This window comes from Pristis pectinata, chromosome 1, assembly GCF_009764475.1.
Source record: "Pristis pectinata isolate sPriPec2 chromosome 1, sPriPec2.1.pri, whole genome shotgun sequence".
In the NCBI taxonomy this organism is placed as follows: Eukaryota; Metazoa; Chordata; class Chondrichthyes; order Rhinopristiformes; family Pristidae; genus Pristis; species Pristis pectinata.
The window spans coordinates 52,064,958-52,084,145 of record NC_067405.1 but is presented as its reverse complement, the minus strand read 5'-3'; the positions used below and the strand labels follow the sequence as shown (position 1 = coordinate 52,084,145).

General features: G+C 43.1%; 1 long non-coding RNA gene across 1 annotated transcript in view; it reads left to right on the top strand.

The window, feature by feature from the left end:
- Positions 1-18,696, top strand: part of LOC127574622 (uncharacterized) — a 172,158-nt gene extending 153,462 nt beyond the window's left edge. Inside the window, exons 2-3 of the long non-coding RNA XR_007956937.1 lie at positions 14,636-14,688; positions 18,659-18,696. This is a non-coding gene — a long non-coding RNA (uncharacterized LOC127574622). The remainder of the gene's footprint in view (positions 1-14,635; positions 14,689-18,658) is intronic.
- The last annotated feature ends 492 nt before the right edge of the window (positions 18,697-19,188 follow it).

Here is a 19,188-nt window from a genome sequence, read left to right as displayed (position 1 = left end):
CCTAGTTTAGATTACAAACACAACCAGGACTATTTCTGCACTGGACCATCTGGACAACAGGAACTCATACGTCAGGCTGCTGTTCATTGACTACAGCTCGGCATTCAACACAATTATTCCATTCAAACTCAACATCAAGCTTCAAGGCCTGGGCCTCTGTCCCTCCCTCTGCAACTGGATACTCGACTTACTCATCAGCAGACCTCAATCACTGAGGATTGGTGACAACATCTCCTCCTTGCTGACCAACAATACAAGTGCACCTCAAGGCTGCATGCTTAGCTCCCTGCTCTACTCCCTATACACATATGACTGTGTGGCTAAGCACAGCTCCAATGCCATCTTCAAATTCGCCTACGATGCTGCTGTTGTTGGATGAATCACAGGTGGTGATGAGTCAGTGTACAGGAGCGAGATAGGACACCTGGTTGAGTGGTGCTGCAACAACAACCTCTCGTTCAATGTCAGCAAAACTAAAGAGCTGATTTTTGACTTCAGGAAGGGGAAGGGGGGTGAATATGTGTCAGTCTACCTTGGAGGATCGGCGGTGGAGAGAGTCAGCAGCTTCAAATTACTGGACGTTAACATATAGGAAGACCAGACCTGGGCCCAACACATAACTGCACTCATAAGGAAAGTGCGTCAGCATCTTTATTTTCTTAGGAGGTTAAGGAGTTCGGGTTGTCACTGAACACTCTAATCAACTTCTACAGATGTACTGTTGAAAATATCCTGACTGGTTGCATCAATTCGAATGCGCAGGAACATAAGAAGCTGCAGAGTGTAGTGGACTCTGCCCAATACATCATGGGTACATCCCTCCCCACCATCAGTAGTATCTACAGGAGGCCTTGCCTCAAGAAGGCAACATCCATCATCAAAGATCCCCACCATCTGGGCCATGCCATCTTTTTGCAGCTACCATCAGGCAGGAGGTACAGAAGCCTGAAGTCCCACACCACCAGGTTCAAGAACAGCTACTTCCCTTCAACCATTTGGTTCTTTAACCAACTGGCAAAATCCTAATCACTACAGTTTAGCAACACTATGACCACTCTGATCATTTTGCACTAAAATAGACTCTGTTCTTTTTAATTCTAATTGTGTTTTTTTTCTTGTAAAAAATGTATCACTTATTTTTAATTTATATTTTTCTTGTGAATGCTACTTATATGACGTGCCTGTGATGCTGCTGCAGGTAAGTTTCTTATTGCACCTGTGCATACATGTACTTGAACATATGACAATAAACTCGACTTTGACTTTGACCTTTTGCCATCTGGTTCGTATGATCTTAGTGCCCAGTCAGTATCACCACCTTCTGTCTCCACCAGTCATGTTTGCCAATCACATTTTGGCTGGATCTTGAATCCAAAGCTTGGGTGAAGAATAAAAGATTATTAAAAAATCCCTCTGAACATATGCTCAACTAAGACAGATGATAGAATGGTTGATCTGTTCTTATTGTGATAAACAATGAAAACACTGAAGGAATGGAAGATCTTTTCCTTCCCTGAGTGTAACCAGGGTGACACAGCAGCAGGGTTAAGGGAGAATGGGAGGGAAGACCTGCTTTGCGACACTTCCCTGCCACCACTGGGTGGGATGGAAGGACAGTTCACGACACTCTACTCCTACTCCCAGCTGGACATATCTGCAGTCTTTTCCAGCAGTTCTTTTTAACTCTAAACAAGCTTATCCCACGCCATCTTCCATGTTCTCTTTCACCTCTGGACTCTGACCTCACGATCTACCTTGTGACCTTGCACCTTATTTCACTGCACTTTCTCTGTCACTGTGACACTTTACTCTGTATTGTTATTGTTTTTACCTGTACTACATCAATGCATTCTGTACTAACTCAATGTAACTGCACTCTGTAATGAATTGACCTGTATGATCGGTATGCAAGACAAGTTTTTCATTGTACCTCGGTACAAGTGACAATAATAACTACTAATATATCTCTCTCTCTTCTTCCTACCCTTTTCTTTCTCTTCCTATAATCTGCCTGGTACCCTCCTTCCTCCCCCCATTAATCTCCAATCTCTCCATGACTCCTTTTCCTCATCCATGGTCGGTTATCCTTTCACCTTTTAACTCAGTTTTACCTGAAGTTGCATTTAGTCTTTAACTGTCATGTGCAAGGCTAAAGGTGTCTAATTTGTCACTGCACAGATCTCAAAAGTAATGCTGCCTGCATTTTCAGCAATTCAACTGGTTAAAACAAATGTTTATAAAAGATCAAGTTTAAGATCTGAACCTTTTCCACTTGTCATTGTTTCCCACTCCACCACTCACAAGTTAAACATTTTTTTCCCTTTTCCTTTTATTTTCCTTCTCTGTTTCCACCCACCAACCTCCCACTCAAAATTACACCCTCCGCCTTCCCCACCTGGCTCCATCTGCCCATCAGCCCTTATCCCACTTGGTTCTGCCTATCACCTATCAACCCCTGTCTCACCCCTCCTACTCAGCTCTTTATACTGACTGTCTTCCCCCTACACTCTCAGTCCTGATGCAGGGTTTCGACCCAAAATATCAACCATTTCACTGTCTCCACAGATGATGCCAGACCTGCTGAGTTCCTCCAGCAGCCTGTTTTTCATTATTTAGCTCCAGATTCCAGCATCTGCAATCTCTGGTGTCCCCACAATTTATACATGTTGGGTCAGAACTACTGACCAGCTGAGTGGTAGATATTGCCCATATTTAACTACGTTCTGGGTCAGAAAGTGACCAATTCATTGAAAACAGATGTTAACCTTCTGACTGCCCCACGTATTGATCTGGTCCATCCCTCACAGGCAGCTCAGCTTGTCACTACTATCTTCTGCCGTTCCTACCTCAGGGGTTTGTGGCAAGGACGTGGTCTATTTTCCTGCTCTCTGATAAATACTGCACTTCTCTCTGTTATTTTCTAGTGCATTGGCTTCTAGGACTAAATTTGGTTACTCTTACAGTATTACGTATATCTAAAGCTGTAAGCTGTAAATTATGCAGATTTTTATGTTGACAAACATTTTTATTTCCTTAGTTCCTTACAATCTTAGATTGTGCATAGCTACCTGGAGAGTAAAATCTCGCAATGAACCACTTTGGTTAATTTGTAATATGAAGTTAATCATAAGGAATGAATTTAGTCATGATCAGTGCAATATATTACAATGTAAATTGTTAATGTTACTCAACAGTATAAGTAAACTCTAATTAGTATGTAAATGTTGTCACAGCATCAGAATGTGGAACACTGGAATGGTGAACACCATTTAACTCCCTCAGTCCCTTCCCATAATTCAGTGAGAATATGGCTGATTTGTGACTGAATTCTGTACATTTGCTTTATTCCCCACATTCCTTGAAACCTTGGCTTTAGATTTAAAATAAAAATTGACCTAAAGTCAATTACCATTGGCAGATAAGTTTACCATTTCTATCACTCTGTGGTAGTTATTTCCAAATTCAGTCCTGAAAGACCTGGCTGTGATTTTTAGAATATCTTCCTTTAACCTCAGATTTTTCATCCAACAGAAGTCATTTCTATCTTGTTAATATTCTGAAAATCACCCCCTAATCATTGATGGTATGATAATGAGGAAATCTCTGAAAACTCTCCCCATTTTTTTACTAACTCAGCCCAGGGACTTGTACTGGAGAAACAAAGGACTGCAGATGCTGGAATCTAGAAGAAAAACACGATGATGCTGGAGGAACTCAGCAGGCCAGGCAGCATCCGTGGAGAAAAACAGGTAGTCAATGTTTCGGGTCCGGACCCTGCTTTCTCCACGGATGCAGTCTGGCCTGCTGAGTTCCTCCAGCATCATAATGTTTTCCATCCAGGGACTTGTACACTATCTATGGACAGTTAGGTAGATTTTGGTTATTTAAATATTGCTGCAAGACGATGCCTGACAGTAGGCTAAATGAGATAGCAACAGTGTGTATGCAAATTTGATTTGGAGTAAGGGTCAATACTAAGTTTTACTGACGTATATATGGAACACTGCTTTCTTCAGAATTAGACTAGTATCTCCAGCATTCTCTTTCATTTCAGATTCTTAGCAACTGCTATGTTTTCCATTTCACAGTTGAAGCATTGTACTTTTCTCTTCCCTCTGTGTTAATTCATCTTCCTCTGTTCACTCTTCTCCAGAGAGACCTGCGGTGAATACTTTGCTATCCTCTCCCAGCTGGTACCAGCACTACATTTTGTCATTCAGACTCTCTTAATCTCCATCCCATCACAGACATCCACTGTGTTCCCTTCATCCCGCTCCCTTCTCCGCAGTTTAAAAGATGCTTGCTTTCTAACTTTACCTAGTTCTGATGAAAGGTCATTGACATGAAACATCAACGCTGTTTCTCCCTCCATCGGTGCTGCCTGACGTGTGCTGAGTGTTTCCAGCATGTTCTGATTGTGTAACCCCAATATGAATTTCCTTTAAACTGACACTAATGTGGTGTTTCTGAATTGACTTAAATATTCCAAACATCTGAGACAAGATTTTAGGATAGCCAAAATAATCAAAGACCACATGGCAGAACTAAGGATACACAGAACCAAAGTAAATTAAATTAATTTTTTTTTTAGTTACAGCGTGGTAACAGGCCCTTCTGGCCCAACGAGTCCACGCCGCCCATTTTAAACCCAAATTAACCTACTCGTACGTCTTTCGAATGTGGGAGGAAACCGGAGCACTCGTATGTCTTTGGAATGTGGGAAGAAACTGGAGCACCCGGAGGAAACCCTTGCAGACACGGGGGAACGTACAAACTCCTTACAGACAGCGACGGGAATCAAACCCCAATCACTGGCGCTGTAGCGTCGCGCTAACCGCTATGCTACCGTGCCACCAATGCTAAGGTTGCAGAGAATGAGGGCTATTTATATCCAGCCACAGAAATAACATCCTAGCCAGTCAAAACATTAAAAAAATCAGAAAGCTAACCACAGCTGAAGAGATACTGGGGACTGTCTGGATCCTCTTGTCAGTACATAGAAAATAGAACATAGAACAGTACAGCACAGAACAGGCCCTTCAGCCCACAATGTTGTGCCAACATAGCTAATCCCTTCTACCTACAGAATGCCCGTATCCCTCCATTTTCCTCTCATTCATGTGCCCATCCAAGCCCCTCTTAAAAGCCCCCAATGAATTTGCCTCCACCACCCTATCAGGCAACACATTCCGGGCATCCACCACCACCTGAGTAAAAAACCTACCCCTCACATCTGTTCTGAACCTACCCCCTCTCACCCTAAATGCATGCCCTCTGGTATTGGATTGCTCAATAATGGGAAAAAGATATTGCTTGTCCATCCAATCTATGCCCCTCATAATTTTATACATTGGGTATACATTGGAGTACTTTGTATCTGTGGTCCCAGTTTCAATCTTTACATTTACTTCCTACCAGGGAAATGTAACATGACAGCTCTTTTGTCCTTTTGTGGGAAGAAGTAACTCATTGCTGCCTTTAAGAGTCTTGCAGTATGTTTGAACATATGCTTATAATATCTTGCACTTCACCACAAATCACATCTATAGACAATTAAACACTTACACTGCAAAGCAAAATCATACTTTTTTCTGAGATGGTGTCCTTTATTGTTGGCTCAGCTTCACGATATAAACTGCTCACTTGATTTTTGCTGCTGATGACCTAGCAGTACTGGACAGCACCTCCAGGCTCCTGATGGAAAAAGTGAAAGATGCAAAGTTATGTGATGCCTTCAGCAGCCCTGCAGTTGGGGCTCAGCAGCAATCCAGCTGGCCGAGACCAGTGTCTCAGCCTGATCCCGGGTAGGCTGAAGGCCTACCTTTGTGTCGAAGGCAGTCATGGTCAGATTTGCTGATGTCATACTGATGTTCTTCTCTGATCGCTGGTCTCTGGTCACCTACAGAAGGACCAGAAGGCAGGCAGGGAGACTTGGAAGTTGAATGTAAAACTGCTGACCCCAAGGAACATTGAGGAACTGAAGGGAGACCACACAGTTGGAGAACCGTGAGACCCCCTCTTTAGCTCCCCAGTGCACTGGTGGGAAGCAACCAAGAGGTTCTTCATCCTCAAAGGTGCTCGGAAGGCTAGAGAGAGCCAGAGGGAATTGTGAACTGCACACTTCACCTCAGAATCCCCCCCAACATCACCTTCAAATCAAGTGCCTACTCTGTGGGGCTGAATAAGATGCACTCATGCTTCTTCTTCCAAAACGTTCAGAGGTGAAGCTCTGTAATCCATGGCCTTAAGGAAGAGGATGGTAACATCCTTGCAGATGGACATATTGAGGATCTATAAATCCTCCTATGCTGATCTGTATGACAGAAAGGTCACAGACAGCACAGTCTCCCATAACTTCCTGTACTCTATCATGGAGATCCTAGATGACAGCAAGTGGGAGAGTCTGGACCAGCTCCTGACCCTGGAGGAGCTGACAGGCTCCATCTGTTCATTTGACTCATAATAAAACCCCTGGAAGTGACAGTTTACTGGCTGAGTTGTACTCATCTCTGTGGGATTGGATGGGCCCAGACCTTCAGGAAGAGTACAACACTATGCTTCTAGCTGGCAACATGTCAAAATCCATGAGGAAGGACATCATCACCCTCATTGAGAAGCAGAAGAGGGAGAAGGAAGACATCATGAATTGGAGACCCATATCACCGTTGAATGTGGATTACAGGATCCTGTCCAAGGTTATTGACAACTGGGTCAAGTCTGCTCTGGGACAGGTGATCCACCTGGACCAAACCTGTGCTGTATTTGGCAGGAAAACCTTTGACAACCTTTCAATGTTCTGGGATACCATCACCTATGGAGGGTGACACCTCCCTGGTCACCTTGGACCAGTAGAAGGCCTTTGACAGGAGATTGCACACTGATGGATGTGGTCTGATGAATGTGGTCTTCAAAATGGTCTTTGGGGAGGGAATCAAGAATTGAATTCAATGACACTATACACAGACCTCAGTAGTGCAGTCCAAATCAATGAGTGGGAAACAGGTAGCTTCCACATCAGGTCTGGGGTAAGGGAGAGTTGCCCGCTCTCCTCTATCTTGTTTGTGTGTTGCATTGAGCCCTTTGCCGAATCCATCAGGAAGGACATGGGCATCAGATGGGTAACTTTGCCAGACAGTGGGGGCACTCAGATCAAAACATCCCTGTACATGGATGACGTCACTGTCTCCTTTCAGACCCTTAGTCAGTCCGCAGATTGATCAGCATCTGTAACAAGTCTGAGTTTTTTTAAAATTCCAAAATAAACTTTATTCATCATAAAAAACAAGCTATATACAACAATAAAACAGTGCAAACCTTTACATTTGTGTACGGATCAATCATCAATGTTACCTTTTTTTTAAAACCCCCAGCACTGATGCCACTCATGTAGCTCCCTGGAGTGATACCCCAGTCCCATATTCACACCACTTAAAGGGCTTCCTCGCCTGACCCGGCCCCTCCCTCTCCAGTGGCAGAAGAAACCTAAACTGTAGCCCTTCCCCACCGAGCCCTTGCGTTGGCTGCACCCAGCTTCCGTGCATCCCAGGGACCAGAGCCAACCCCAAGAAGATTGAGGATCTGCTCTTCAGCAATTGGCCCAACCAATTCTCCATCCCCTTCACTGTCAGGGTAACAAAAATTGGCTGGAGTGGATGGGCAAGACTAAACAAAAATTGGGACTGTGGGAGAGGTGCTCCCCCTCAACAATAGGGACGAATCGTGTCCTGGCGCTGCTGTACTTGGCGCAGCTGTGGCCCATTCCCCACTCCTTTGCCCTGGAAGTCACCTGAGCCATCTTCTGACAGGTGACAGTGCACACCTCCCTATACAATGGGGGCAAAAACATACCCAACATCGCCTTCATCCTGATGACCACCTTCTTGTGTGGCTGCATCAGGCTATCTTTGGAACCAAAGTATGCGGGCACCAAGTGCCACCACATGCTGAGGTTCTACTCAGTATTGCAAAAGATAGGCCTGGCTAACACCAGTGATGCATAGGATCAATGATACTGTGAATGTATAGCGAGCGAACGAGTGTTGAGCGAGCTATCATAAGAGGCATAGATCGAGTGGACAGTCAGAGACTTTTTCCCAGGGTGACAATGGCTAATATGAGGGAACATAATTTTAAGGTGATTGGGGGAAGGTATAAAGGGGGATGTCAGGGGTAAGTTTTTTACACAAACAGTGGTGAGTGAATGGAACGTACTGCTTGCAGAGGTGTGGGGGCAGATACGTTAGGGACATTTAAGAGACTCTTAGATAGATACATGAATGATAGAAAAATAGGGGGCTATGTGGGAGGGAAGGGTTAGATAGATCTTAGAGGAGGATAGAATGTTGGTACAACACTGTGAGCCAAAGGGCCTGTATTGTGCTGTAGTGTTCTATGTCTACATCTATGAATGACACTACGAATGTAAGGAGCCATGCATTGTATTTTTCTTTTGTAGATGTATATACTTTTTTTTATGAATAAAGTTTATTTCTGAATTTTAAAAAATTGCATTGTTTTGGGGTTATGTCTTCAAGACTGACATCATCATTGCCCATGCATAATATTCATGTGGTCTTTAGTACGTGGTAACATTGTAAGGCCGACACTGTGAATGTCACTCAAACAGACTGTTAAACTCACTGAGAGCTTGGTAGACACAAGGGCCGAAGGAATGGTATGTGTTTTGGCCTTTGGTGCTGAAAAAATTTGTTGGTGAGAGGCAAGTGAAACAATTTGATCCCGTCTGCTGTTGGGAAGAATGCAAAGTAAAATGGGACTGCAATACAAGTCGACTCCCACCTGCTCTATCTCTACAAGAATCATTTTCTGTTTAAAAGGTAGAGTATGGTTCTGCAGAGATCAATCTGCTGTCGTCTGTGTGTGGGATCCGAAGATTTTGTTATCCTGGAGAATGTAATGAATGCTTGATGGATAGTAAATATATAAAGCCAGTAATTGTGTTATATTGATTGTGGCTCCTTCTAACATTCATAGATCAAAATAGGATTACTGAGTGGGTCAGAGATGTGCATTTTCTGTTCTAGACTAAGATAGGATAGGCTCTAACCATTACTCTGCTCCTGCTGAGTACCCTGGAACAGATTAACTAGGTGAACTTTTGAACACTGAAAACAGAATGGTCAGTCTGATAACATATTGGAATCATATTAATAAAAACTCTATTAAATAAGGACGTTTAATTACAGACATACCATTTAGTCTTGGAGAAATGAATGAATTAACAACAAAGACTGAGTTATGTTGAGATGCCTGTCTATTTTATACGTTTGGATTCAGAGTGAGGCATCTCAGTTCAATTTTTTAATATATCATTGTGGGTACCTTGTCAATAAATCATGAGTATATTGCCTATTATATAAGATAGACTGTCATCAATTTTGATCTGCAGTTTTCCGTTCTTGAGGCGTTTATAATGCTGATCCTATAAACTCCCTGACAAGTAATACACACTGACTACCTCAAATCACCTTTGCTCCAGGAGGTTCTTGTTCATTGAAATCTTTATCAAACTTGGATAACCTATCCTTTGTTTCTGCAATGTTTAAAAGAAGAGACTGAATTACTAAAACATATTTTCTAATCGTTACAGTACTTCTTTGCATGAAACATGAAATAGCATTTGTTCAGTCCTCATGAGAAGAATCAACATTCCACTTTGCAATTGTTTTAATTAAATGAACTTAAAGACTTGTTGGTTACCAACCTTTGCCATCAAATATGCCAATGTCAGTGTTGATTATTACTCCTATTTTCCTGTGTTTACTTTTGAAATCCACCTCAGGGATTATAGTAATGAATCCCAAACGGCAGAACAATTGACCATTGTGAGACACAGGAGAGTGCAGATGCTGGAATCTGGAGCCAAAAACAAACTGCTGGAGGAACTTAGCCAGTCAGACAGCATCTGTGAAGGCAGCAGGATGGTGGACGTTTCGGGTCAAGACCCTGCATCAGGACATTAGCCATAGTACTTCCTATCTGAAGATCGCTTTATACATGATGATCAGGTTATGGTAATCCTATTTTAACTGTCGACTTGAGTTAGACTTGTGGATAGATGTGCCAGGGCCAGAAGAGACTCAATGACTATTCCAACTAGGAACATGCAGCGATAGGTGAACCTCGCTTATTAAAGTAGGCAAGCTTCAGGAACTTAATTTCTCTGTTTGTATCAGTTGTCCATCTGTGATATTGGCTCAGACTGCCTGTTTTCTGTTAATCCTCTTTTCTTCTTTTTTCCCTCTGGGAATGGAGGTTATGCCCAGGCTAACCTGCTGGACATGTCTTCGGGCTCTGCATTTTACAGCTCTTATATCCTTTTGGCTATGTTCTCACTCTCTAACTGCTCCCATTCACTCATTGACCAAATAACCTTGTTTACAGCTTATCCCCATGGTCACCTTGGTTTTACCTTATCAGAGACATCCCCTTCCCCCACCTTCCCTGCAGCTTTACAAGCCCCTTTTGTCTTCTTCCCAGTTCTGACAAAGAACCTTCGACCTGAAGCATTATCTCTATTTCTCTTCCCACAGATGCACCCTGACCTGCTGAGTATTTCCAGCATTTTTATTTTATTTAAACTTGAATCAGTTTTGTGGTCGTATTTCAGAATGTGGACTTGGATAATCTAGGTTAGTATATCCAGAACTATCTGTCTCATTCATTTGGAGGATCCACCTCAGTGAAAGTACAGATTCTTTCTACTCTTTAGTTTTCTATGAAGAATCCTTATTTGCAGACATGATAAAAATAATAATATTGAGGAATGAAGGTCAGAATATTTATAGTCTTGGAATAGAACACACAGATTCTTAATTTAGGCATTCAATGAAGCAAGTTAAAGAAGATGAGGTGATAATAATTATTTTGTGAATACATTAGCATTCAAATATTCAAAAAGGAAAAGCTATTCTTTTCAATACCTTCAAGTATTACAGAAAATATCAATGGCCAGTTATGGAGAAAATTTAATTAACTGTTGTTGATATTCTGAATTTAATTAAAGATCAGAGGTCAGCTTTGAAGCACGTGGAATATCTATGTATGCTTCAGTTCAGTTTATGGTCAGCTAAATAGCTGTAATAATACCTGAATATGTTTCACTGAATAAGTACAGGACAATCCAAGGTGGACCAGTTACGCTGAACAAGCTGTATTAGCTATATTAGCCTAGGTCACAACCGCTTTTCAACTTTGATTCCACAGTTGAAAGGGGAAAATCTGATTTGAGCAGCCCTGTGAAAAAGCTCACTGTATGTCCTTATCATTGCAGCTTCATTCCAAAGTTGCAAGGCAATAGTATTTAAACAGATGACATGGTATGATAGCTTAGTTTGGCTGTATGCAACAGAAAATATTGAAGTAAATTGGTGCCATTATATACTTTTTATTAACTTTTCAGGATCTGGCCAGTATTTATTGCCAATCCCTAACTGCCATTGAGGAGGTGGTAACAAGCCACATTCTCGAACTGTTGTAGTCCTGTTTGGTCGTGGATTCCAGCAGCAATGAAGAAATGGCAATATATTTCCAAATCAAAATTGTGTGAGCCTTGGAGGGGTCTTGGGTGGCATTCACATGCTCCTGAAGTCCTTGTGGTAGAGGCTGCAGTTTTGACAGGTACTGATGGTGGAGCCTTGTTGAGTTATTGCAGTGCATTTTATAGATGGCAAACTACAGCCACTGTCCACCAGTGGTGGGGTGAACAAATGGTAATGGTATTGGATGGCATATCAACCAAGTGGTAACTGATGTCAAGCTTCTTGAGAATTAACTTTGGATAGTATTCCATCATTTTCCTGACTTGTACAGGCATGGCAGTGTAGCGGTTAACATAACGTTATTACAGCGTCAGCGACACTGGTTCAATTCCAGCCACTGTCTGTAAGGAGTTTGTATGTTCTCCTCGTGTCTGCGTGGGTTTCCTCTGGGTTTCTTCCCACATTCCAAAGATGTACGGGTTAGGAAATTGTAGGCATCCTTTGTTGGTGCCAGAAGCGTGATGACACTTGTGGGCTGCCCTCAGAACACTCTACGCAAAGATGCATTTCACTGTGTTTCAATGTACGTGTGACTAATAAAGATATCTTATCTTTTTTTTAATCTTATATATAATGGGAAGACTTTGGGGGTTAAGAGATGAGTCACTCAACCTCTGAACTGTTAATACAGCCAAAATATTTATCAATTGAAACCATAAAATGAAATAGAATTGCTTGTCTTTTAAATGTAATTTTGATGAAAAGTACAAAATGTTTAACATCAGTTCATTAACAAATATATGTTTCACAATTACATCCACTTCAAAGAAAAGAAATACCTTATATGCCATAAAATAGAGCAATTTTGTTCAAAAATTACATGTACAGTTTGGCACACGGGAATAGAAGCAAAACTAATTACGTGACAGATTCCAAAAAAGCTTACAATTCCCTGGGTATTCAGCGGGGATGCTGTGGTCATAAATTTATATTAATTTAATATTCCATTATTCTGTGTTATCTTGTGCTTGGCATGCACATGGAGCAGGCAACATAAATTCAGAACTCAGTTGAGGCTATTTTGTTACAAGCAATTAACAGCCTAAAATGGTCTTGGCTGCCAAAGTGCATGAGGTAACTTGTTTGAAAGTCTAAAGTTTACAAGACAGAAGTTTCAAAGATCAATGCAAAAACACCCGGTCTGGTTTGTCCTTTGTCAGAACTATGTTTTTTAAGGAATTTGGAAGTTGAGGTTCAAATGGAGTCATTGCAATGATTTTGAGAAATAAATCCTGCTGCCTCACACTGTATCAATAGTTTTAGGGATTATTTGGGACATCTTCAGGAGTTATGGAACAGGGGTAGCAGCTAATTAACACAAACAAAGAAGTCTTCAATCTAAGACAAGGATAGCTGCACGAATACACACCACAGTCTGCAGAGAGCTATCTGGTAATAGAAGGCTGTTTCAGGTGCCTGGATTCCCAACAAAGGTGTCTGAATATGCAGAGTTGTTCTTGTCAGTTGAGATGTACTCCCCTTGTAAATATGTAATGCTATGGAGCTTTATGTCTACCTACAGAATGTTGAAGTAAACTGTGACCATTGAAAATGTATTGACTCACTTGCTTTTATCTTTGTGCTTAAAGGGTATTGAACTTCAGTGTATTTTTGAGTTCAGAGAGTTTTTCTCCAGAGGTCCTCAAGAGAGAGTATCTCCAAGAGAATGCCTGTTTGTTGTGCTGAATAAAGTCCTTTTACATCTATAGCTCCAGTCTTTGTGTGGCTCATTCACAGTCACAACAAATAGTATCAGCACAATGTTAGTACCAGATCCACAAAGGCTTCATTTAAAAAAATGTGTACTTTATAGTATTCCGTGTGGCTGCTGTATTGAAATTAAGATATTATGGACAGTGTGTAGACTACAGATAAAAAACTTTACTATCCGGCCTCCTGTGTCAACTGCCCCCAATTTTGGCAGTACTAAAACTTTGTTTAATACAGAGAAGTGTGAGGTGATGCATTTTGGGAGCACAAATAAAGCTACAACATTCACCCTGAATGATAGGGTCTTAGGGAGTATTGAGGAACAGAGTACAAGTCCATAGATCCTTGAAGGTGGCAATACAGGTAGACAACATGTATGAGAAGGCATATGGGATACTGGTTTTCATTAATTGGGACACTGAGTACAGAGGTTGGGAGGTTATTCTTCAACTGTATAAAACCTTGGTCAGATCTAAGCTGTAGTACTGCATGCAGTTCTGGTCACCAAGGTTTTGGAAGGATGTGATTGTGCTAGAGAAGGTGCAGAGGAGATTCACCAGTATGTTGCCTGGGATGAAACAGTTCAGTTATGGGGAGAGATTGGAGGAGCTAAGTCTGTTTTCCCTGGAGTGGAGGGACAAGGGCAGCATGACTGACGTGTATAAAATTATGAGGGGTATAAATAGGGTAGACTGCAAGAAATTTTTACCTGTATCAGAGATAGATAAAACAGGAGAACACAGGTTTACAGTAAGGATGAAGAGATTCAGAGGGGACATGAGGGGTTCTTCTTCACCTAGAAATTGGTGGGTACCTGGAATGTACTGCCTGAGAGAACGATTGAAGTTGGGATGCTGACAGCATTGAAAAAGTATCCAGATGAACGCTTGAATTGTTTAGGCATAGATGGTTATGGACCAAGTGCTGGGCGATGGGGTTAATGCAAAAGGATGTCCACTCAGTCTATTACCATGTTGTATGATTCAATAATTCTATTGACTTTTGATGGTGTTTCAGAGAAAAATGAAAGATCCAGAATATTAATTTGTTTTGAAGACTCTATTCAAAGCATTTTAAAAAAAGTTCTTTGTTAAAAAAATCTGTGTGCAGTAAATATAGCATTTTGTTATTAATACATGCTACTGAGGTTCCAAAGATCAAAAAATATCTGTGGGACATAATATGTGGTTAGAACAGGACAGGACTGGGTAGCTAAATCAATAAATGCTGGAAAGAAACAAACTTAAGATTTGACATTAAGCTGCCAGAGATCACTAATATCATCACTTACCTTCGTAGAGTTGAAAGTTTATTCATTTATTCCTTGTTTGTCTATTTTCCCATGGGTTATACTTGGCACACAGTGGTCCAGATGCATCAGCTCCCGAAGTGGGATGGTCAAGTCTGTAAACTTCAGGTAAATTTCTTTTTAATGGCACTTCATAATCACCTCTGAGCATTAGTAGTGGGATAAAGGTGCTACACAGGCTATTCCCCCTCCAGGATGTGACGTTTGTTTGGCAAACAATTGGATCTGATAACTTCTTGTGGGGTAAGTATAAATGTCCTCAAAATTTGCAACAAAAAACTTGAAAGGGTGAAATTATTCCTACAAATGTGGCAAGTGACAATGTCGCTACGATTTCTTATCAAGTACAGGTGATTCCCGCATTATGGGGAGGGGGTGGGGATAGGGGAGGGGTCTTGTGTTCCCAGAAAATGATCTATATTGCAATTTTCCATAACGTGATGCTGTGTCATCTGCACATGCATCAAGGAATGCAAGATAAGAAAATAATTGTGTTTATTTATTTTCACATAAATTCCATAAGAACAAATTATATTCTGTACCTCAAATTTTTGGTAGTGATTTGTGAATTCTCTAGAGGTTAATGTCCATTATCTGAAAAGCTGTAACAAGGGGTTCACCTGTAATTTGAAGTGGATGTCAAAAAGGTTCTGGGATGAAATCCATTGATGTTCAAAGCATCTGTAACACATGAATGACCAATATCAATATGGAAAGACCATATCTTCAGGTGTAAATTACTTCATTTTTAAAAAAATTCTCCTTTACCTGCAACAATCTACAAATTATGAATTACAAATTATGAGTGTCAGAATCCATGAGGAAGGGCACCATTACCCTCATCTTCAAGCAGAAGGGGAAGGGGGAGAGGGAGGACATCAGAAATTGGAGATGCATCTCACTGTTGAATGTGGATTATAAGATCCTGTCCAAGGCCATCGTCAACAGGGTCAAGTCTGCTCTGGGACAGGTGATCCACCCGGACCAAACCTGTACTGTACATGGCAGGAAGATCTTTGATAGCCTCCTGCTGCTCAGGGACACCATCGCCTACATGCAGGACAGAAGGGTGGACACCTGCCTGGTCAGCTTGGACCAGAAGAGGGCCTCCTACAAGATATCACACACGTTCATGTTGGACGTGCTCTCCAAAATGGGCTTTGGGGAGGGAATCAGGAATTGGATCCAACTGCTCTGCACAGACATCAGTAGTGCAGTCCAAATCAATGGGTGGGAAACAGACAGCTTCCCCATTAAGTCTGGAGTAAGCCAAGGCTGCCCTCTCTCCCCTGTCTTGTTCGTGTGCTGTATAGAACCCTTTGCCAAATCCATCAGGAAGGACGAGAGCATCAGAGGGGTGACGTTGCCAGGCAGTGGGGGCACCCAGGTGTAAAACTCCCTGTACATGAACGACGTTGCTGTCTTCTGCTCAGACCCAAGGTCAGTACGCAGATTGACCAGCATCTGCAACCAGTTTGAGTTGGCATCAGGGGCCAGAGTTAACCGCGCTAAGAGCGAGGCCATGCTCTTCGGCAACTGGCCTGACAGACCCAATCTCCCCTTCACCATCAGGCCTGACTACCTGAAGGTGCTGGGGATCTGGTTCAGAGGGGCCAGGGCATGCAACAAAAATTGGCGGGAGCGGATTGGGAAGGTGAAACAGAAACTGGGACTGTGGGAACGGCGCTCCCTATCAATAACTGGGAAGAACTTGGTCATCAGGTGTGAGGTGCTCTCAGGGCTTCTATACTTGGCGCAGGTGTGGCCTGTTCCTTGCTCCTCTGGCTTGGGAATCACCTGTGCCGTCTTCCGGTTCATCTGGGGATCCAAGATAGAGCAGGTCCGATGGGTCGCCATGCACAAGTCCCTGGACAATAGGGGCAAAAGTGTCTCCAGTGTCGCCCTCATCCTGATGACCACCTTCGTCTGTGGCTTCCTCAGGCGGTGCGTGGAACCAAAGTACGTGGACACCAAGTGTCACTACGTGCCGAGGTTCTACCTGTCCCCGGTGTTCTGAAGGATGGGCCTGGCCCCATTGCCATGCAACATCCCAGTCAGCTGGACGTTGCCGTACTACCTGTCCTTCGTGAAAAAGGTCTTCCAGACCAACACCTTTGACCGCAAGTCCATCAGGCAGTGGTCAGCACGGAACATCCTGCAGACACTGCAGGAGAAGGACTCGATGGATACTGTGGGTGGTTCCCCGAGCAGACTGTCCAGACCATCTGGCAGAATGCCTCATCACCAGAACTCACCAACAAGCACCAAGACCTCGCTTGGCTGGCAGTGAAAGGGGCCCTCCCAGTCAGATCCTTCCTGCGTGGTCGAAGCAACAGTCCCAGTGCGCACTGCCCCCGGGAGGACTGCGCTGGGGATGAGATGGTCGCCCACCTCTTTGCGGGCTGTAGGTTTGTGAGGAAGGTGTGGCGAAAGATACAAGGGTCCTTGTCACATTTCATCCCCAGCAGTTGTGTAACAGAGAACTCTCTGATCTACAGGCTGTTCCCGGGGACACACACAGAGACGGACATCAATTGCTGCTGGAAGGTCATCAACTTGTTGAAAGGTGACCTTTGGTCTGCCTGAAACTTGTTGGTCTCCCAGCACTGCAAGATGTCCGTAGGGGAATGCTACTGACAGGCACATTCCAGACTGCAGGAGTACATGCTGAGGGATGCACTGAAGCTGGGTGCAGCCAACGCAAGGACTCGGTGGGGAAGGACTATATCTTAAGGTTCTTCTGCCACTGGAGAGGGAGGGGCAGGGTCAGGAGAGGAAGCCCCTTAAATATTGTATTTTATGGGATTGGGTTAGCACCCCAGGGAGCCACACAGTGTGGCATCGGTGCTGTTATTTTTTTATATAAATGATTGATCCGTACACGAATGTAAAGGTTTGCACAGGTTTATTGTTGTATATAGTTTGTTTTTTTATGATGAATAAAGTTTATTTTGGAATTAAAAAAAGACAAACTATTTTCAGGTGTAAATTACTTCGTTTTTTTAAAAAAAATGCTCCTTTACCTGCAAAAATCTACAAATTATGAATCCCTTTAGAAACATATGCCAAAGCCTTGAAATTAACTGTGGAACACCATTTATACAAAGGGAGACAGAGTCAACTCAGGAGTAACCTTCTAAAATGACAAGAGCTGCTGAATGTTTGGTTGTGCTCACCTCTGGCACAGGAATACCCATGGGCTATCCCTTCCATTAATTAGGATAAACTCTCCTCCCTCCCTTTGTTACAGAGTCACTCACTACACTATGATCATTCCAAAGGTGAGGGCAAGGATAGCTACAAAATATTTTTCCCCTGCCTCATCCAACTCCTGCCTCATTTTCCACAAGCTTGTCTTCTGCGTCAAGAAAATAGAGACCACCAGTTCAGCCCCCCATTTCTAACCACACCACCACCTCCCCTCCTCCCCCCCCCCCCCCCCCCCCGAGCTGCAACAACTGAGCCGAGCAGAGTTGGGACCGCTGAGCAAATTCACTGGCTCACTCCCTGAGTCAGTGAGACTGGCTGGTGGCCAGCCTTCCAGCACCTACTTAGTCTCCCATCACAGTTGTTTCTGTGATCCTCTCCTGAGGTTTGCACTGCCAGACCTTTGAACCCTGCTCCCCACTGTGGTTTATCTGCTTGTGTGTTGTTCCTAAATATAGCCCCATGACATAGAACATAGAAGAGGACAGCACAGAACAGGCCCTTCGGCCCACAACGTTGTGCTGACCTCGCTATTCACTCCTACCTATAGAATGCCCATATCCCTCTATTTTCCACTCATTCATCCACCTTATCTGTGCCCCTCATGATATTATAAACCTCTATAAGGTCAGCCCTCTGCCTCTTATGCTCGAGGGAAGGTAGCCCCATCATCTCAGACTGGTTACCATCTTTGTGAATCTTTCCTGCACCCTTTCCAGCTGGCTGACATCCTCCCACCGGCACAGCCCCAATCACTGCAGTACAGCAATTCCATGATCACTTTGCACTGAAGTGAACCCTTTTTTGTTTGAATTGTGTTCTTTCTTATAAAAATTGTGTATGATTTTGTATAATTGATGTTTTTCTTTAGAATGCTGCTTATCTGATGCTGTGTCTGTGTGATGCTGCTGCAGGTAAGTTCTTCATTGCACCTGTGCACACATGTACTTGTGCATGTGACCATAAACTCGACTTGGACCTGTACAGTTATCGAGTCACAGAGTAACACAGCACGGAAATAGGCTTTTGGCCCATCTCAGCCATGCCGACCAAGGTGCCCATCTAAACTAATCCCATTTGCCCATCTTGGGCCCACATCCCTCTGAAACCTTCCTGTCCATCTAATTATCCAAATGTATTTTAACTGTTGCTGTTGTACAATGATGTAACGTGATGCATTCCTGCACTCAGTGATAAAAACATGCACACCAAACGCCGCCTTCACCCTGTCCACCTGTGTTGCCACTTTCTGGGAACGATCTACTTGTACCCAGAGGTGTCTCAGTCCTACAACACTCTCCAGGGCCCTGCCATTTACTGTGCAAGTCCTGAGCTGGTTTCACCTACCAAACACTTTGCACTTGTCCGAGTTAAATTCCATCTGCCATTTCTTTGCTGATT